General features: G+C 42.4%; 39 non-coding genes across 39 annotated transcripts in view; all 39 read right to left on the bottom strand.

Annotated features, from left to right (window-relative positions):
- Nucleotides 1-107: 107 nt before the first annotated feature.
- On the bottom strand, nt 108-226 carry LOC145855121 (5S ribosomal RNA). The gene has a single exon (XR_014376008.1). It is a non-coding gene; the product is annotated as a 5S ribosomal RNA (ribosomal RNA).
- Nucleotides 227-365: 139 nt separating this feature from the next.
- LOC145855120 (5S ribosomal RNA) lies at nt 366-484 on the bottom strand. The gene has a single exon (XR_014376007.1). It is a non-coding gene; the product is annotated as a 5S ribosomal RNA (ribosomal RNA).
- Nucleotides 485-893: 409 nt separating this feature from the next.
- Nucleotides 894-1,012, bottom strand: LOC145855119 (5S ribosomal RNA). The gene has a single exon (XR_014376006.1). It is a non-coding gene; the product is annotated as a 5S ribosomal RNA (ribosomal RNA).
- Nucleotides 1,013-1,421: 409 nt separating this feature from the next.
- Nucleotides 1,422-1,540, bottom strand: LOC145855118 (5S ribosomal RNA). The gene has a single exon (XR_014376005.1). It is a non-coding gene; the product is annotated as a 5S ribosomal RNA (ribosomal RNA).
- Nucleotides 1,541-1,949: 409 nt separating this feature from the next.
- Nucleotides 1,950-2,068, bottom strand: LOC145855117 (5S ribosomal RNA). Its single transcript, XR_014376004.1, has one exon. It is a non-coding gene; the product is annotated as a 5S ribosomal RNA (ribosomal RNA).
- A 409-nt stretch (nt 2,069-2,477) lies between these two features.
- Nucleotides 2,478-2,596, bottom strand: LOC145855116 (5S ribosomal RNA). The gene has a single exon (XR_014376003.1). It is a non-coding gene; the product is annotated as a 5S ribosomal RNA (ribosomal RNA).
- Nucleotides 2,597-2,735: 139 nt separating this feature from the next.
- LOC145882862 (5S ribosomal RNA) lies at nt 2,736-2,854 on the bottom strand. Its single transcript, XR_014394432.1, has one exon. It is a non-coding gene; the product is annotated as a 5S ribosomal RNA (ribosomal RNA).
- A 409-nt stretch (nt 2,855-3,263) lies between these two features.
- LOC145855115 (5S ribosomal RNA) lies at nt 3,264-3,382 on the bottom strand. Its single transcript, XR_014376002.1, has one exon. It is a non-coding gene; the product is annotated as a 5S ribosomal RNA (ribosomal RNA).
- A 409-nt stretch (nt 3,383-3,791) lies between these two features.
- On the bottom strand, nt 3,792-3,910 carry LOC145855114 (5S ribosomal RNA). Its single transcript, XR_014376001.1, has one exon. It is a non-coding gene; the product is annotated as a 5S ribosomal RNA (ribosomal RNA).
- Nucleotides 3,911-4,319: 409 nt separating this feature from the next.
- On the bottom strand, nt 4,320-4,438 carry LOC145855113 (5S ribosomal RNA). Its single transcript, XR_014376000.1, has one exon. It is a non-coding gene; the product is annotated as a 5S ribosomal RNA (ribosomal RNA).
- Nucleotides 4,439-4,577: 139 nt separating this feature from the next.
- Nucleotides 4,578-4,696, bottom strand: LOC145882861 (5S ribosomal RNA). The gene has a single exon (XR_014394431.1). It is a non-coding gene; the product is annotated as a 5S ribosomal RNA (ribosomal RNA).
- Nucleotides 4,697-5,105: 409 nt separating this feature from the next.
- Nucleotides 5,106-5,224, bottom strand: LOC145855112 (5S ribosomal RNA). Its single transcript, XR_014375999.1, has one exon. It is a non-coding gene; the product is annotated as a 5S ribosomal RNA (ribosomal RNA).
- A 409-nt stretch (nt 5,225-5,633) lies between these two features.
- LOC145855111 (5S ribosomal RNA) lies at nt 5,634-5,752 on the bottom strand. The gene has a single exon (XR_014375998.1). It is a non-coding gene; the product is annotated as a 5S ribosomal RNA (ribosomal RNA).
- A 139-nt stretch (nt 5,753-5,891) lies between these two features.
- On the bottom strand, nt 5,892-6,010 carry LOC145882860 (5S ribosomal RNA). The gene has a single exon (XR_014394430.1). It is a non-coding gene; the product is annotated as a 5S ribosomal RNA (ribosomal RNA).
- Nucleotides 6,011-6,419: 409 nt separating this feature from the next.
- Nucleotides 6,420-6,538, bottom strand: LOC145855110 (5S ribosomal RNA). Its single transcript, XR_014375997.1, has one exon. It is a non-coding gene; the product is annotated as a 5S ribosomal RNA (ribosomal RNA).
- A 409-nt stretch (nt 6,539-6,947) lies between these two features.
- Nucleotides 6,948-7,066, bottom strand: LOC145855109 (5S ribosomal RNA). Its single transcript, XR_014375996.1, has one exon. It is a non-coding gene; the product is annotated as a 5S ribosomal RNA (ribosomal RNA).
- Nucleotides 7,067-7,205: 139 nt separating this feature from the next.
- On the bottom strand, nt 7,206-7,324 carry LOC145882859 (5S ribosomal RNA). The gene has a single exon (XR_014394429.1). It is a non-coding gene; the product is annotated as a 5S ribosomal RNA (ribosomal RNA).
- Nucleotides 7,325-7,733: 409 nt separating this feature from the next.
- Nucleotides 7,734-7,852, bottom strand: LOC145855108 (5S ribosomal RNA). Its single transcript, XR_014375995.1, has one exon. It is a non-coding gene; the product is annotated as a 5S ribosomal RNA (ribosomal RNA).
- A 409-nt stretch (nt 7,853-8,261) lies between these two features.
- Nucleotides 8,262-8,380, bottom strand: LOC145855107 (5S ribosomal RNA). Its single transcript, XR_014375994.1, has one exon. It is a non-coding gene; the product is annotated as a 5S ribosomal RNA (ribosomal RNA).
- Nucleotides 8,381-8,519: 139 nt separating this feature from the next.
- On the bottom strand, nt 8,520-8,638 carry LOC145855106 (5S ribosomal RNA). The gene has a single exon (XR_014375993.1). It is a non-coding gene; the product is annotated as a 5S ribosomal RNA (ribosomal RNA).
- A 409-nt stretch (nt 8,639-9,047) lies between these two features.
- On the bottom strand, nt 9,048-9,166 carry LOC145855105 (5S ribosomal RNA). Its single transcript, XR_014375992.1, has one exon. It is a non-coding gene; the product is annotated as a 5S ribosomal RNA (ribosomal RNA).
- Nucleotides 9,167-9,305: 139 nt separating this feature from the next.
- On the bottom strand, nt 9,306-9,424 carry LOC145886615 (5S ribosomal RNA). The gene has a single exon (XR_014398200.1). It is a non-coding gene; the product is annotated as a 5S ribosomal RNA (ribosomal RNA).
- Nucleotides 9,425-9,833: 409 nt separating this feature from the next.
- LOC145855104 (5S ribosomal RNA) lies at nt 9,834-9,952 on the bottom strand. Its single transcript, XR_014375991.1, has one exon. It is a non-coding gene; the product is annotated as a 5S ribosomal RNA (ribosomal RNA).
- Nucleotides 9,953-10,091: 139 nt separating this feature from the next.
- On the bottom strand, nt 10,092-10,210 carry LOC145855103 (5S ribosomal RNA). Its single transcript, XR_014375990.1, has one exon. It is a non-coding gene; the product is annotated as a 5S ribosomal RNA (ribosomal RNA).
- Nucleotides 10,211-10,619: 409 nt separating this feature from the next.
- Nucleotides 10,620-10,738, bottom strand: LOC145855102 (5S ribosomal RNA). Its single transcript, XR_014375989.1, has one exon. It is a non-coding gene; the product is annotated as a 5S ribosomal RNA (ribosomal RNA).
- A 139-nt stretch (nt 10,739-10,877) lies between these two features.
- LOC145855100 (5S ribosomal RNA) lies at nt 10,878-10,996 on the bottom strand. Its single transcript, XR_014375987.1, has one exon. It is a non-coding gene; the product is annotated as a 5S ribosomal RNA (ribosomal RNA).
- A 409-nt stretch (nt 10,997-11,405) lies between these two features.
- Nucleotides 11,406-11,524, bottom strand: LOC145855099 (5S ribosomal RNA). Its single transcript, XR_014375986.1, has one exon. It is a non-coding gene; the product is annotated as a 5S ribosomal RNA (ribosomal RNA).
- Nucleotides 11,525-11,663: 139 nt separating this feature from the next.
- Nucleotides 11,664-11,782, bottom strand: LOC145851395 (5S ribosomal RNA). The gene has a single exon (XR_014373246.1). It is a non-coding gene; the product is annotated as a 5S ribosomal RNA (ribosomal RNA).
- A 409-nt stretch (nt 11,783-12,191) lies between these two features.
- LOC145855098 (5S ribosomal RNA) lies at nt 12,192-12,310 on the bottom strand. Its single transcript, XR_014375985.1, has one exon. It is a non-coding gene; the product is annotated as a 5S ribosomal RNA (ribosomal RNA).
- Nucleotides 12,311-12,449: 139 nt separating this feature from the next.
- On the bottom strand, nt 12,450-12,568 carry LOC145855097 (5S ribosomal RNA). Its single transcript, XR_014375984.1, has one exon. It is a non-coding gene; the product is annotated as a 5S ribosomal RNA (ribosomal RNA).
- A 409-nt stretch (nt 12,569-12,977) lies between these two features.
- On the bottom strand, nt 12,978-13,096 carry LOC145855096 (5S ribosomal RNA). The gene has a single exon (XR_014375983.1). It is a non-coding gene; the product is annotated as a 5S ribosomal RNA (ribosomal RNA).
- Nucleotides 13,097-13,235: 139 nt separating this feature from the next.
- LOC145886614 (5S ribosomal RNA) lies at nt 13,236-13,354 on the bottom strand. The gene has a single exon (XR_014398199.1). It is a non-coding gene; the product is annotated as a 5S ribosomal RNA (ribosomal RNA).
- Nucleotides 13,355-13,763: 409 nt separating this feature from the next.
- LOC145855095 (5S ribosomal RNA) lies at nt 13,764-13,882 on the bottom strand. Its single transcript, XR_014375982.1, has one exon. It is a non-coding gene; the product is annotated as a 5S ribosomal RNA (ribosomal RNA).
- A 409-nt stretch (nt 13,883-14,291) lies between these two features.
- On the bottom strand, nt 14,292-14,410 carry LOC145855094 (5S ribosomal RNA). The gene has a single exon (XR_014375981.1). It is a non-coding gene; the product is annotated as a 5S ribosomal RNA (ribosomal RNA).
- Nucleotides 14,411-14,819: 409 nt separating this feature from the next.
- LOC145885785 (5S ribosomal RNA) lies at nt 14,820-14,938 on the bottom strand. Its single transcript, XR_014397369.1, has one exon. It is a non-coding gene; the product is annotated as a 5S ribosomal RNA (ribosomal RNA).
- Nucleotides 14,939-15,347: 409 nt separating this feature from the next.
- On the bottom strand, nt 15,348-15,466 carry LOC145855093 (5S ribosomal RNA). The gene has a single exon (XR_014375980.1). It is a non-coding gene; the product is annotated as a 5S ribosomal RNA (ribosomal RNA).
- A 139-nt stretch (nt 15,467-15,605) lies between these two features.
- LOC145882858 (5S ribosomal RNA) lies at nt 15,606-15,724 on the bottom strand. Its single transcript, XR_014394428.1, has one exon. It is a non-coding gene; the product is annotated as a 5S ribosomal RNA (ribosomal RNA).
- Nucleotides 15,725-16,133: 409 nt separating this feature from the next.
- Nucleotides 16,134-16,252, bottom strand: LOC145855092 (5S ribosomal RNA). The gene has a single exon (XR_014375979.1). It is a non-coding gene; the product is annotated as a 5S ribosomal RNA (ribosomal RNA).
- A 409-nt stretch (nt 16,253-16,661) lies between these two features.
- Nucleotides 16,662-16,759, bottom strand: part of LOC145855091 (5S ribosomal RNA) — a 119-nt gene continuing 21 nt past the window's right edge. Inside the window, exon 1 of the ribosomal RNA XR_014375978.1 lies at nt 16,662-16,759. This exon is cut by the window's right edge and continues 21 nt beyond it. This is a non-coding gene — a ribosomal RNA (5S ribosomal RNA).

The following is a 16,759-nucleotide window of genomic DNA, read 5'->3' as shown; positions in this document are numbered from 1 at the left end:
CCTATTAAAAAGGCAGGAAGCTGCATTTAGTCAATTCATCATTAAATGCTTACTACAAGGCAGTGTTGCTGATGAAATAGTGCAGGGGCACACCCTCGTGGACAAAATGCTTACAGCACCTGGTATTCCCAGGCGGTCTCCCATCCAAGTACTAACCAGGCCCGACCCTGCTTAGCTTCCGAGATCAGACGAGATCGGGCGTACCCAGGCTGGTATGGCCGTAAGCGAGAAACAATCTCTTGCTACAACATATATAGTCAAAGTGAGTCTGATAAAACAGACATTTAGTCAATTCATCATTAAATGCTTAATACAAGGCAGTGTTGCTGATGAAATAGTGCAAGAGCACACCCTCGTGGACAAAATGCTTACAGCACCTGGTATTCCCAGGCGGTCTCCCATCCAAGTACTAACCAGGCCCGACCCTGCTTAGCTTCCGAGATCAGACGAGATCGGGCGTACCCAGGCTGGTATGGCCGTAAGCGAGAAACAATCTCTTGCTACAACATATATAGTCAAAGTGAGTGTGATAAACAGACATTGCATTTTCACCAATTAGATAAGCAGCTTGAACTTTGTGTCACTGAAAAAGTAGAAGAAATTACAAACACTGTTCCCATCACTTTTTAGCACAGGTAGTTGGATAAAATACAAACTTTATTTCCTTTCATCATTTGAACAGGGCAAAGGAGCACAAAGCACACACAAGCTGCATTCAGCAACAATATTCTTGTTTGTCTTATAAATACAAGGCAGATGCTAATTGAAAACACAAGGAAATTTGATCCTATTAAAAAGGCAGGAAGCTGCATTTAGTCAATTCATCATTAAATGCTTACTACAAGGCAGTGTTGCTGATGAAATAGTGCAGGGGCACACCCTCGTGGACAAAATGCTTACAGCACCTGGTATTCCCAGGCGGTCTCCCATCCAAGTACTAACCAGGCCCGACCCTGCTTAGCTTCCGAGATCAGACGAGATCGGGCGTACCCAGGCTGGTATGGCCGTAAGCGAGAAACAATCTCTTGCTACAACATATATAGTCAAAGTGAGTGTGATAAACAGACATTGCATTTTCACCAATTAGATAAGCAGCTTGAACTTTGTGTCACTGAAAAAGTAGAAGAAATTACAAACACTGTTCCCATCACTTTTTAGCACAGGTAGTTGGATAAAATACAAACTTTATTTCCTTTCATCATTTGAACAGGGCAAAGGAGCACAAAGCACACACAAGCTGCATTCAGCAACAATATTCTTGTTTGTCTTATAAATACAAGGCAGATGCTAATTGAAAACACAAGGAAATTTGATCCTATTAAAAAGGCAGGAAGCTGCATTTAGTCAATTCATCATTAAATGCTTACTACAAGGCAGTGTTGCTGATGAAATAGTGCAGGGGCACACCCTCGTGGACAAAATGCTTACAGCACCTGGTATTCCCAGGCGGTCTCCCATCCAAGTACTAACCAGGCCCGACCCTGCTTAGCTTCCGAGATCAGACGAGATCGGGCGTACCCAGGCTGGTATGGCCGTAAGCGAGAAACAATCTCTTGCTACAACATATATAGTCAAAGTGAGTGTGATAAACAGACATTGCATTTTCACCAATTAGATAAGCAGCTTGAACTTTGTGTCACTGAAAAAGTAGAAGAAATTACAAACACTGTTCCCATCACTTTTTAGCACAGGTAGTTGGATAAAATACAAACTTTATTTCCTTTCATCATTTGAACAGGGCAAAGGAGCACAAAGCACACACAAGCTGCATTCAGCAACAATATTCTTGTTTGTCTTATAAATACAAGGCAGATGCTAATTGAAAACACAAGGAAATTTGATCCTATTAAAAAGGCAGGAAGCTGCATTTAGTCAATTCATCATTAAATGCTTACTACAAGGCAGTGTTGCTGATGAAATAGTGCAGGGGCACACCCTCGTGGACAAAATGCTTACAGCACCTGGTATTCCCAGGCGGTCTCCCATCCAAGTACTAACCAGGCCCGACCCTGCTTAGCTTCCGAGATCAGACGAGATCGGGCGTACCCAGGCTGGTATGGCCGTAAGCGAGAAACAATCTCTTGCTACAACATATATAGTCAAAGTGAGTGTGATAAACAGACATTGCATTTTCACCAATTAGATAAGCAGCTTGAACTTTGTGTCACTGAAAAAGTAGAAGAAATTACAAACACTGTTCCCATCACTTTTTAGCACAGGTAGTTGGATAAAATACAAACTTTATTTCCTTTCATCATTTGAACAGGGCAAAGGAGCACAAAGCACACACAAGCTGCATTCAGCAACAATATTCTTGTTTGTCTTATAAATACAAGGCAGATGCTAATTGAAAACACAAGGAAATTTGATCCTATTAAAAAGGCAGGAAGCTGCATTTAGTCAATTCATCATTAAATGCTTACTACAAGGCAGTGTTGCTGATGAAATAGTGCAGGGGCACACCCTCGTGGACAAAATGCTTACAGCACCTGGTATTCCCAGGCGGTCTCCCATCCAAGTACTAACCAGGCCCGACCCTGCTTAGCTTCCGAGATCAGACGAGATCGGGCGTACCCAGGCTGGTATGGCCGTAAGCGAGAAACAATCTCTTGCTACAACATATATAGTCAAAGTGAGTCTGATAAAACAGACATTTAGTCAATTCATCATTAAATGCTTAATACAAGGCAGTGTTGCTGATGAAATAGTGCAAGAGCACACCCTCGTGGACAAAATGCTTACAGCACCTGGTATTCCCAGGCGGTCTCCCATCCAAGTACTAACCAGGCCCGACCCTGCTTAGCTTCCGAGATCAGACGAGATCAGGCGTACCCAGGCTGGTATGGCCGTAAGCGAGAAACAATCTCTTGCTACAACATATATAGTCAAAGTGAGTGTGATAAACAGACATTGCATTTTCACCAATTAGATAAGCAGCTTGAACTTTGTGTCACTGAAAAAGTAGAAGAAATTACAAACACTGTTCCCATCACTTTTTACCACAGGTAGTTGGATAAAATACAAACTTTATTTCCTTTCATCATTTGAACAGGGCAAAGGAGCACAAAGCACACACAAGCTGCATTCAGCAACAATATTCTTGTTTGTCTTATAAATACAAGGCAGATGCTAATTGAAAACACAAGGAAATTTGATCCTATTAAAAAGGCAGGAAGCTGCATTTAGTAAATTCATCATTAAATGCTTACTACAAGGCAGTGTTGCTGATGAAATAGTGCAGGGGCACACCCTCGTGGACAAAATGCTTACAGCACCTGGTATTCCCAGGCGGTCTCCCATCCAAGTACTAACCAGGCCCGACCCTGCTTAGCTTCCGAGATCAGACGAGATCGGGCGTACCCAGGCTGGTATGGCCGTAAGCGAGAAACAATCTCTTGCTACAACATATATAGTCAAAGTGAGTGTGATAAACAGACATTGCATTTTCACCAATTAGATAAGCAGCTTGAACTTTGTGTCACTGAAAAAGTAGAAGAAATTACAAACACTGTTCCCATCACTTTTTAGCACAGGTAGTTGGATAAAATACAAACTTTATTTCCTTTCATCATTTGAACAGGGCAAAGGAGCACAAAGCACACACAAGCTGCATTCAGCAACAATATTCTTGTTTGTCTTATAAATACAAGGCAGATGCTAATTGAAAACACAAGGAAATTTGATCCTATTAAAAAGGCAGGAAGCTGCATTTAGTCAATTCATCATTAAATGCTTACTACAAGGCAGTGTTGCTGATGAAATAGTGCAGGGGCACACCCTCGTGGACAAAATGCTTACAGCACCTGGTATTCCCAGGCGGTCTCCCATCCAAGTACTAACCAGGCCCGACCCTGCTTAGCTTCCGAGATCAGACGAGATCGGGCGTACCCAGGCTGGTATGGCCGTAAGCGAGAAACAATCTCTTGCTACAACATATATAGTCAAAGTGAGTGTGATAAACAGACATTGCATTTTCACCAATTAGATAAGCAGCTTGAACTTTGTGTCACTGAAAAAGTAGAAGAAATTACAAACACTGTTCCCATCACTTTTTAGCACAGGTAGTTGGATAAAATACAAACTTTATTTCCTTTCATCATTTGAACAGGGCAAAGGAGCACAAAGCACACACAAGCTGCATTCAGCAACAATATTCTTGTTTGTCTTATAAATACAAGGCAGATGCTAATTGAAAACACAAGGAAATTTGATCCTATTAAAAAGGCAGGAAGCTGCATTTAGTCAATTCATCATTAAATGCTTACTACAAGGCAGTGTTGCTGATGAAATAGTGCAGGGGCACACCCTCGTGGACAAAATGCTTACAGCACCTGGTATTCCCAGGCGGTCTCCCATCCAAGTACTAACCAGGCCCGACCCTGCTTAGCTTCCGAGATCAGACGAGATCGGGCGTACCCAGGCTGGTATGGCCGTAAGCGAGAAACAATCTCTTGCTACAACATATATAGTCAAAGTGAGTCTGATAAAACAGACATTTAGTCAATTCATCATTAAATGCTTAATACAAGGCAGTGTTGCTGATGAAATAGTGCAAGAGCACACCCTCGTGGACAAAATGCTTACAGCACCTGGTATTCCCAGGCGGTCTCCCATCCAAGTACTAACCAGGCCCGACCCTGCTTAGCTTCCGAGATCAGACGAGATCAGGCGTACCCAGGCTGGTATGGCCGTAAGCGAGAAACAATCTCTTGCTACAACATATATAGTCAAAGTGAGTGTGATAAACAGACATTGCATTTTCACCAATTAGATAAGCAGCTTGAACTTTGTGTCACTGAAAAAGTAGAAGAAATTACAAACACTGTTCCCATCACTTTTTAGCACAGGTAGTTGGATAAAATACAAACTTTATTTCCTTTCATCATTTGAACAGGGCAAAGGAGCACAAAGCACACACAAGCTGCATTCAGCAACAATATTCTTGTTTGTCTTATAAATACAAGGCAGATGCTAATTGAAAACACAAGGAAATTTGATCCTATTAAAAAGGCAGGAAGCTGCATTTAGTCAATTCATCATTAAATGCTTACTACAAGGCAGTGTTGCTGATGAAATAGTGCAGGGGCACACCCTCGTGGACAAAATGCTTACAGCACCTGGTATTCCCAGGCGGTCTCCCATCCAAGTACTAACCAGGCCCGACCCTGCTTAGCTTCCGAGATCAGACGAGATCGGGCGTACCCAGGCTGGTATGGCCGTAAGCGAGAAACAATCTCTTGCTACAACATATATAGTCAAAGTGAGTGTGATAAACAGACATTGCATTTTCACCAATTAGATAAGCAGCTTGAACTTTGTGTCACTGAAAAAGTAGAAGAAATTACAAACACTGTTCCCATCACTTTTTAGCACAGGTAGTTGGATAAAATACAAACTTTATTTCCTTTCATCATTTGAACAGGGCAAAGGAGCACAAAGCACACACAAGCTGCATTCAGCAACAATATTCTTGTTTGTCTTATAAATACAAGGCAGATGCTAATTGAAAACACAAGGAAATTTGATCCTATTAAAAAGGCAGGAAGCTGCATTTAGTCAATTCATCATTAAATGCTTACTACAAGGCAGTGTTGCTGATGAAATAGTGCAGGGGCACACCCTCGTGGACAAAATGCTTACAGCACCTGGTATTCCCAGGCGGTCTCCCATCCAAGTACTAACCAGGCCCGACCCTGCTTAGCTTCCGAGATCAGACGAGATCGGGCGTACCCAGGCTGGTATGGCCGTAAGCGAGAAACAATCTCTTGCTACAACATATATAGTCAAAGTGAGTCTGATAAAACAGACATTTAGTCAATTCATCATTAAATGCTTAATACAAGGCAGTGTTGCTGATGAAATAGTGCAAGAGCACACCCTCGTGGACAAAATGCTTACAGCACCTGGTATTCCCAGGCGGTCTCCCATCCAAGTACTAACCAGGCCCGACCCTGCTTAGCTTCCGAGATCAGACGAGATCAGGCGTACCCAGGCTGGTATGGCCGTAAGCGAGAAACAATCTCTTGCTACAACATATATAGTCAAAGTGAGTGTGATAAACAGACATTGCATTTTCACCAATTAGATAAGCAGCTTGAACTTTGTGTCACTGAAAAAGTAGAAGAAATTACAAACACTGTTCCCATCACTTTTTACCACAGGTAGTTGGATAAAATACAAACTTTATTTCCTTTCATCATTTGAACAGGGCAAAGGAGCACAAAGCACACACAAGCTGCATTCAGCAACAATATTCTTGTTTGTCTTATAAATACAAGGCAGATGCTAATTGAAAACACAAGGAAATTTGATCCTATTAAAAAGGCAGGAAGCTGCATTTAGTCAATTCATCATTAAATGCTTACTACAAGGCAGTGTTGCTGATGAAATAGTGCAGGGGCACACCCTCGTGGACAAAATGCTTACAGCACCTGGTATTCCCAGGCGGTCTCCCATCCAAGTACTAACCAGGCCCGACCCTGCTTAGCTTCCGAGATCAGACGAGATCGGGCGTACCCAGGCTGGTATGGCCGTAAGCGAGAAACAATCTCTTGCTACAACATATATAGTCAAAGTGAGTGTGATAAACAGACATTGCATTTTCACCAATTAGATAAGCAGCTTGAACTTTGTGTCACTGAAAAAGTAGAAGAAATTACAAACACTGTTCCCATCACTTTTTAGCACAGGTAGTTGGATAAAATACAAACTTTATTTCCTTTCATCATTTGAACAGGGCAAAGGAGCACAAAGCACACACAAGCTGCATTCAGCAACAATATTCTTGTTTGTCTTATAAATACAAGGCAGATGCTAATTGAAAACACAAGGAAATTTGATCCTATTAAAAAGGCAGGAAGCTGCATTTAGTCAATTCATCATTAAATGCTTACTACAAGGCAGTGTTGCTGATGAAATAGTGCAGGGGCACACCCTCGTGGACAAAATGCTTACAGCACCTGGTATTCCCAGGCGGTCTCCCATCCAAGTACTAACCAGGCCCGACCCTGCTTAGCTTCCGAGATCAGACGAGATCGGGCGTACCCAGGCTGGTATGGCCGTAAGCGAGAAACAATCTCTTGCTACAACATATATAGTCAAAGTGAGTCTGATAAAACAGACATTTAGTCAATTCATCATTAAATGCTTAATACAAGGCAGTGTTGCTGATGAAATAGTGCAAGAGCACACCCTCGTGGACAAAATGCTTACAGCACCTGGTATTCCCAGGCGGTCTCCCATCCAAGTACTAACCAGGCCCGACCCTGCTTAGCTTCCGAGATCAGACGAGATCAGGCGTACCCAGGCTGGTATGGCCGTAAGCGAGAAACAATCTCTTGCTACAACATATATAGTCAAAGTGAGTGTGATAAACAGACATTGCATTTTCACCAATTAGATAAGCAGCTTGAACTTTGTGTCACTGAAAAAGTAGAAGAAATTACAAACACTGTTCCCATCACTTTTTACCACAGGTAGTTGGATAAAATACAAACTTTATTTCCTTTCATCATTTGAACAGGGCAAAGGAGCACAAAGCACACACAAGCTGCATTCAGCAACAATATTCTTGTTTGTCTTATAAATACAAGGCAGATGCTAATTGAAAACACAAGGAAATTTGATCCTATTAAAAAGGCAGGAAGCTGCATTTAGTCAATTCATCATTAAATGCTTACTACAAGGCAGTGTTGCTGATGAAATAGTGCAGGGGCACACCCTCGTGGACAAAATGCTTACAGCACCTGGTATTCCCAGGCGGTCTCCCATCCAAGTACTAACCAGGCCCGACCCTGCTTAGCTTCCGAGATCAGACGAGATCGGGCGTACCCAGGCTGGTATGGCCGTAAGCGAGAAACAATCTCTTGCTACAACATATATAGTCAAAGTGAGTGTGATAAACAGACATTGCATTTTCACCAATTAGATAAGCAGCTTGAACTTTGTGTCACTGAAAAAGTAGAAGAAATTACAAACACTGTTCCCATCACTTTTTAGCACAGGTAGTTGGATAAAATACAAACTTTATTTCCTTTCATCATTTGAACAGGGCAAAGGAGCACAAAGCACACACAAGCTGCATTCAGCAACAATATTCTTGTTTGTCTTATAAATACAAGGCAGATGCTAATTGAAAACACAAGGAAATTTGATCCTATTAAAAAGGCAGGAAGCTGCATTTAGTCAATTCATCATTAAATGCTTACTACAAGGCAGTGTTGCTGATGAAATAGTGCAGGGGCACACCCTCGTGGACAAAATGCTTACAGCACCTGGTATTCCCAGGCGGTCTCCCATCCAAGTACTAACCAGGCCCGACCCTGCTTAGCTTCCGAGATCAGACGAGATCGGGCGTACCCAGGCTGGTATGGCCGTAAGCGAGAAACAATCTCTTGCTACAACATATATAGTCAAAGTGAGTCTGATAAAACAGACATTTAGTCAATTCATCATTAAATGCTTAATACAAGGCAGTGTTGCTGATGAAATAGTGCAAGAGCACACCCTCGTGGACAAAATGCTTACAGCACCTGGTATTCCCAGGCGGTCTCCCATCCAAGTACTAACCAGGCCCGACCCTGCTTAGCTTCCGAGATCAGACGAGATCGGGCGTACCCAGGCTGGTATGGCCGTAAGCGAGAAACGATCTCTTGCTACAACATATATAGTCAAAGTGAGTGTGATAAACAGACATTGCATTTTCACCAATTAGATAAGCAGCTTGAACTTTGTGTCACTGAAAAAGTAGAAGAAATTACAAACACTGTTCCCATCACTTTTTAGCACAGGTAGTTGGATAAAATACAAACTTTATTTCCTTTCATCATTTGAACAGGGCAAAGGAGCACAAAGCACACACAAGCTGCATTCAGCAACAATATTCTTGTTTGTCTTATAAATACAAGGCAGATGCTAATTGAAAACACAAGGAAATTTGATCCTATTAAAAAGGCAGGAAGCTGCATTTAGTCAATTCATCATTAAATGCTTACTACAAGGCAGTGTTGCTGATGAAATAGTGCAGGGGCACACCCTCGTGGACAAAATGCTTACAGCACCTGGTATTCCCAGGCGGTCTCCCATCCAAGTACTAACCAGGCCCGACCCTGCTTAGCTTCCGAGATCAGACGAGATCGGGCGTACCCAGGCTGGTATGGCCGTAAGCGAGAAACAATCTCTTGCTACAACATATATAGTCAAAGTGAGTCTGATAAAACAGACATTTAGTCAATTCATCATTAAATGCTTAATACAAGGCAGTGTTGCTGATGAAATAGTGCAAGAGCACACCCTCGTGGACAAAATGCTTAGAGCACCTGGTATTCCCAGGCGGTCTCCCATCCAAGTACTAACCAGGCCCGACCCTGCTTAGCTTCCGAGATCAGACGAGATCGGGCGTACCCAGGCTGGTATGGCCGTAAGCGAGAAACAATCTCTTGCTACAACATATATAGTCAAAGTGAGTGTGATAAACAGACATTGCATTTTCACCAATTAGATAAGCAGCTTGAACTTTGTGTCACTGAAAAAGTAGAAGAAATTACAAACACTGTTCCCATCACTTTTTAGCACAGGTAGTTGGATAAAATACAAACTTTATTTCCTTTCATCATTTGAACAGGGCAAAGGAGCACAAAGCACACACAAGCTGCATTCAGCAACAATATTCTTGTTTGTCTTATAAATACAAGGCAGATGCTAATTGAAAACACAAGGAAATTTGATCCTATTAAAAAGGCAGGAAGCTGCATTTAGTCAATTCATCATTAAATGCTTACTACAAGGCAGTGTTGCTGATGAAATAGTGCAGGGGCACACCCTCGTGGACAAAATGCTTACAGCACCTGGTATTCCCAGGCGGTCTCCCATCCAAGTACTAACCAGGCCCGACCCTGCTTAGCTTCCGAGATCAGACGAGATCGGGCGTACCCAGGCTGGTATGGCCGTAAGCGAGAAACAATCTCTTGCTACAACATATATAGTCAAAGTGAGTCTGATAAAACAGACATTTAGTCAATTCATCATTAAATGCTTAATACAAGGCAGTGTTGCTGATGAAATAGTGCAAGAGCACACCCTCGTGGACAAAATGCTTACAGCACCTGGTATTCCCAGGCGGTCTCCCATCCAAGTACTAACCAGGCCCGACCCTGCTTAGCTTCCGAGATCAGACGAGATCGGGCGTACCCAGGCTGGTATGGCCGTAAGCGAGAAACAATCTCTTGCTACAACATATATAGTCAAAGTGAGTGTGATAAACAGACATTGCATTTTCACCAATTAGATAAGCAGCTTGAACTTTGTGTCACTGAAAAAGTAGAAGAAATTACAAACACTGTTCCCATCACTTTTTAGCACAGGTAGTTGGATAAAATACAAACTTTATTTCCTTTCATCATTTGAACAGGGCAAAGGAGCACAAAGCACACACAAGCTGCATTCAGCAACAATATTCTTGTTTGTCTTATAAATACAAGGCAGATGCTAATTGAAAACACAAGGAAATTTGATCCTATTAAAAAGGCAGGAAGCTGCATTTAGTCAATTCATCATTAAATGCTTACTACAAGGCAGTGTTGCTGATGAAATAGTGCAGGGGCACACCCTCGTGGACAAAATGCTTACAGCACCTGGTATTCCCAGGCGGTCTCCCATCCAAGTACTAACCAGGCCCGACCCTGCTTAGCTTCCGAGATCAGACGAGATCGGGCGTACCCAGGCTGGTATGGCCGTAAGCGAGAAACAATCTCTTGCTACAACATATATAGTCAAAGTGAGTCTGATAAAACAGACATTTAGTCAATTCATCATTAAATGCTTAATACAAGGCAGTGTTGCTGATGAAATAGTGCAAGAGCACACCCTCGTGGACAAAATGCTTACAGCACCTGGTATTCCCAGGCGGTCTCCCATCCAAGTACTAACCAGGCCCGACCCTGCTTAGCTTCCGAGATCAGACGAGATCGGGCGTACCCAGGCTGGTATGGCCGTAAGCGAGAAACGATCTCTTGCTACAACATATATAGTCAAAGTGAGTGTGATAAACAGACATTGCATTTTCACCAATTAGATAAGCAGCTTGAACTTTGTGTCACTGAAAAAGTAGAAGAAATTACAAACACTGTTCCCATCACTTTTTAGCACAGGTAGTTGGATAAAATACAAACTTTATTTCCTTTCATCATTTGAACAGGGCAAAGGAGCACAAAGCACACACAAGCTGCATTCAGCAACAATATTCTTGTTTGTCTTATAAATACAAGGCAGATGCTAATTGAAAACACAAGGAAATTTGATCCTATTAAAAAGGCAGGAAGCTGCATTTAGTCAATTCATCATTAAATGCTTACTACAAGGCAGTGTTGCTGATGAAATAGTGCAGGGGCACACCCTCGTGGACAAAATGCTTACAGCACCTGGTATTCCCAGGCGGTCTCCCATCCAAGTACTAACCAGGCCCGACCCTGCTTAGCTTCCGAGATCAGACGAGATCGGGCGTACCCAGGCTGGTATGGCCGTAAGCGAGAAACAATCTCTTGCTACAACATATATAGTCAAAGTGAGTCTGATAAAACAGACATTTAGTCAATTCATCATTAAATGCTTAATACAAGGCAGTGTTGCTGATGAAATAGTGCAAGAGCACACCCTCGTGGACAAAATGCTAAGAGCACCTGGTATTCCCAGGCGGTCTCCCATCCAAGTACTAACCAGGCCCGACCCTGCTTAGCTTCCGAGATCAGACGAGATCGGGCGTACCCAGGCTGGTATGGCCGTAAGCGAGAAACAATCTCTTGCTACAACATATATAGTCAAAGTGAGTGTGATAAACAGACATTGCATTTTCACCAATTAGATAAGCAGCTTGAACTTTGTGTCACTGAAAAAGTAGAAGAAATTACAAACACTGTTCCCATCACTTTTTAGCACAGGTAGTTGGATAAAATACAAACTTTATTTCCTTTCATCATTTGAACAGGGCAAAGGAGCACAAAGCACACACAAGCTGCATTCAGCAACAATATTCTTGTTTGTCTTATAAATACAAGGCAGATGCTAATTGAAAACACAAGGAAATTTGATCCTATTAAAAAGGCAGGAAGCTGCATTTAGTCAATTCATCATTAAATGCTTACTACAAGGCAGTGTTGCTGATGAAATAGTGCAGGGGCACACCCTCGTGGACAAAATGCTTACAGCACCTGGTATTCCCAGGCGGTCTCCCATCCAAGTACTAACCAGGCCCGACCCTGCTTAGCTTCCGAGATCAGACGAGATCGGGCGTACCCAGGCTGGTATGGCCGTAAGCGAGAAACAATCTCTTGCTACAACATATATAGTCAAAGTGAGTCTGATAAAACAGACATTTAGTCAATTCATCATTAAATGCTTAATACAAGGCAGTGTTGCTGATGAAATAGTGCAAGAGCACACCCTCGTGGACAAAATGCTTACAGCACCTGGTATTCCCAGGCGGTCTCCCATCCAAGTACTAACCAGGCCCGACCCTGCTTAGCTTCCGAGATCAGACGAGATCGGGCGTACCCAGGCTGGTATGGCCGTAAGCGAGAAACAATCTCTTGCTACAACATATATAGTCAAAGTGAGTGTGATAAACAGACATTGCATTTTCACCAATTAGATAAGCAGCTTGAACTTTGTGTCACTGAAAAAGTAGAAGAAATTACAAACACTGTTCCCATCACTTTTTAGCACAGGTAGTTGGATAAAATACAAACTTTATTTCCTTTCATCATTTGAACAGGGCAAAGGAGCACAAAGCACACACAAGCTGCATTCAGCAACAATATTCTTGTTTGTCTTATAAATACAAGGCAGATGCTAATTGAAAACACAAGGAAATTTGATCCTATTAAAAAGGCAGGAAGCTGCATTTAGTCAATTCATCATTAAATGCTTACTACAAGGCAGTGTTGCTGATGAAATAGTGCAGGGGCACACCCTCGTGGACAAAATGCTTACAGCACCTGGTATTCCCAGGCGGTCTCCCATCCAAGTACTAACCAGGCCCGACCCTGCTTAGCTTCCGAGATCAGACGAGATCGGGCGTACCCAGGCTGGTATGGCCGTAAGCGAGAAACAATCTCTTGCTACAACATATATAGTCAAAGTGAGTCTGATAAAACAGACATTTAGTCAATTCATCATTAAATGCTTAATACAAGGCAGTGTTGCTGATGAAATAGTGCAAGAGCACACCCTCGTGGACAAAATGCTTAGAGCACCTGGTATTCCCAGGCGGTCTCCCATCCAAGTACTAACCAGGCCCGACCCTGCTTAGCTTCCGAGATCAGACGAGATCGGGCGTACCCAGGCTGGTATGGCCGTAAGCGAGAAACAATCTCTTGCTACAACATATATAGTCAAAGTGAGTGTGATAAACAGACATTGCATTTTCACCAATTAGATAAGCAGCTTGAACTTTGTGTCACTGAAAAAGTAGAAGAAATTACAAACACTGTTCCCATCACTTTTTAGCACAGGTAGTTGGATAAAATACAAACTTTATTTCCTTTCATCATTTGAACAGGGCAAAGGAGCACAAAGCACACACAAGCTGCATTCAGCAACAATATTCTTGTTTGTCTTATAAATACAAGGCAGATGCTAATTGAAAACACAAGGAAATTTGATCCTATTAAAAAGGCAGGAAGCTGCATTTAGTCAATTCATCATTAAATGCTTACTACAAGGCAGTGTTGCTGATGAAATAGTGCAGGGGCACACCCTCGTGGACAAAATGCTTACAGCACCTGGTATTCCCAGGCGGTCTCCCATCCAAGTACTAACCAGGCCCGACCCTGCTTAGCTTCCGAGATCAGACGAGATCGGGCGTACCCAGGCTGGTATGGCCGTAAGCGAGAAACAATCTCTTGCTACAACATATATAGTCAAAGTGAGTGTGATAAACAGACATTGCATTTTCACCAATTAGATAAGCAGCTTGAACTTTGTGTCACTGAAAAAGTAGAAGAAATTACAAACACTGTTCCCATCACTTTTTAGCACAGGTAGTTGGATAAAATACAAACTTTATTTCCTTTCATCATTTGAACAGGGCAAAGGAGCACAAAGCACACACAAGCTGCATTCAGCAACAATATTCTTGTTTGTCTTATAAATACAAGGCAGATGCTAATTGAAAACACAAGGAAATTTGATCCTATTAAAAAGGCAGGAAGCTGCATTTAGTCAATTCATCATTAAATGCTTACTACAAGGCAGTGTTGCTGATGAAATAGTGCAGGGGCACACCCTCGTGGACAAAATGCTTACAGCACCTGGTATTCCCAGGCGGTCTCCCATCCAAGTACTAACCAGGCCCGACCCTGCTTAGCTTCCGAGATCAGACGAGATCGGGCGTACCCAGGCTGGTATGGCCGTAAGCGAGAAACAATCTCTTGCTACAACATATATAGTCAAAGTGAGTGTGATAAACAGACATTGCATTTTCACCAATTAGATAAGCAGCTTGAACTTTGTGTCACTGAAAAAGTAGAAGAAATTACAAACACTGTTCCCATCACTTTTTAGCACAGGTAGTTGGATAAAATACAAACTTTATTTCCTTTCATCATTTGAACAGGGCAAAGGAGCACAAAGCACACACAAGCTGCATTCAGCAACAATATTCTTGTTTGTCTTATAAATACAAGGCAGATGCTAATTGAAAACACAAGGAAATTTGATCCTATTAAAAAGGCAGGAAGCTGCATTTAGTCAATTCATCATTAAATGCTTACTACAAGGCAGTGTTGCTGATGAAATAGTGCAGGGGCACACCCTCGTGGACAAAATGCTTACAGCACCTGGTATTCCCAGGCGGTCTCCCATCCAAGTACTAACCAGGCCCGACCCTGCTTAGCTTCCGAGATCAGACGAGATCGGGCGTACCCAGGCTGGTATGGGCGTAAGCGAGAAACAATCTCTTGCTACAACATATATAGTCAAAGTGAGTGTGATAAACAGACATTGCATTTTCACCAATTAGATAAGCAGCTTGAACTTTGTGTCACTGAAAAAGTAGAAGAAATTACAAACACTGTTCCCATCACTTTTTAGCACAGGTAGTTGGATAAAATACAAACTTTATTTCCTTTCATCATTTGAACAGGGCAAAGGAGCACAAAGCACACACAAGCTGCATTCAGCAACAATATTCTTGTTTGTCTTATAAATACAAGGCAGATGCTAATTGAAAACACAAGGAAATTTGATCCTATTAAAAAGGCAGGAAGCTGCATTTAGTCAATTCATCATTAAATGCTTACTACAAGGCAGTGTTGCTGATGAAATAGTGCAGGGGCACACCCTCGTGGACAAAATGCTTACAGCACCTGGTATTCCCAGGCGGTCTCCCATCCAAGTACTAACCAGGCCCGACCCTGCTTAGCTTCCGAGATCAGACGAGATCGGGCGTACCCAGGCTGGTATGGCCGTAAGCGAGAAACAATCTCTTGCTACAACATATATAGTCAAAGTGAGTCTGATAAAACAGACATTTAGTCAATTCATCATTAAATGCTTAATACAAGGCAGTGTTGCTGATGAAATAGTGCAAGAGCACACCCTCGTGGACAAAATGCTTACAGCACCTGGTATTCCCAGGCGGTCTCCCATCCAAGTACTAACCAGGCCCGACCCTGCTTAGCTTCCGAGATCAGACGAGATCAGGCGTACCCAGGCTGGTATGGCCGTAAGCGAGAAACAATCTCTTGCTACAACATATATAGTCAAAGTGAGTGTGATAAACAGACATTGCATTTTCACCAATTAGATAAGCAGCTTGAACTTTGTGTCACTGAAAAAGTAGAAGAAATTACAAACACTGTTCCCATCACTTTTTACCACAGGTAGTTGGATAAAATACAAACTTTATTTCCTTTCATCATTTGAACAGGGCAAAGGAGCACAAAGCACACACAAGCTGCATTCAGCAACAATATTCTTGTTTGTCTTATAAATACAAGGCAGATGCTAATTGAAAACACAAGGAAATTTGATCCTATTAAAAAGGCAGGAAGCTGCATTTAGTAAATTCATCATTAAATGCTTACTACAAGGCAGTGTTGCTGATGAAATAGTGCAGGGGCACACCCTCGTGGACAAAATGCTTACAGCACCTGGTATTCCCAGGCGGTCTCCCATCCAAGTACTAACCAGGCCCGACCCTGCTTAGCTTCCGAGATCAGACGAGATCGGGCGTACCCAGGCTGGTATGGCCGTAAGCGAGAAACAATCTCTTGCTACAACATATATAGTCAAAGTGAGTGTGATAAACAGACATTGCATTTTCACCAATTAGATAAGCAGCTTGAACTTTGTGTCACTGAAAAAGTAGAAGAAATTACAAACACTGTTCCCATCACTTTTTAGCACAGGTAGTTGGATAAAATACAAACTTTATTTCCTTTCATCATTTGAACAGGGCAAAGGAGCACAAAGCACACACAAGCTGCATTCAGCAACAATATTCTTGTTTGTCTTATAAATACAAGGCAGATGCTAATTGAAAACACAAGGAAATTTGATCCTATTAAAAAGGCAGGAAGCTGCATTTAGTCAATTCATCATTAAATGCTTACTACAAGGCAGTGTTGCTGATGAAATAGTGCAGGGGCACACCCTCGTGGACAAAATGCTTACAGCACCTGGTATTCCCAGGCGGTCTCCCATCCAAGTACTAACCAGGCCCGACCCTGCTTAGCTTCCGAGATCAGACGAGATCGGGCGTACC

Source organism: Salmo salar, chromosome 08, assembly GCF_965601325.2.
Source record: "Salmo salar chromosome 08, fSalSal1, whole genome shotgun sequence".
Classification (NCBI taxonomy): Eukaryota; Metazoa; Chordata; class Actinopteri; order Salmoniformes; family Salmonidae; genus Salmo; species Salmo salar.
Note: the sequence above shows the minus strand (reverse complement) of the source record. Positions and strands in the feature narration are given on the sequence as shown.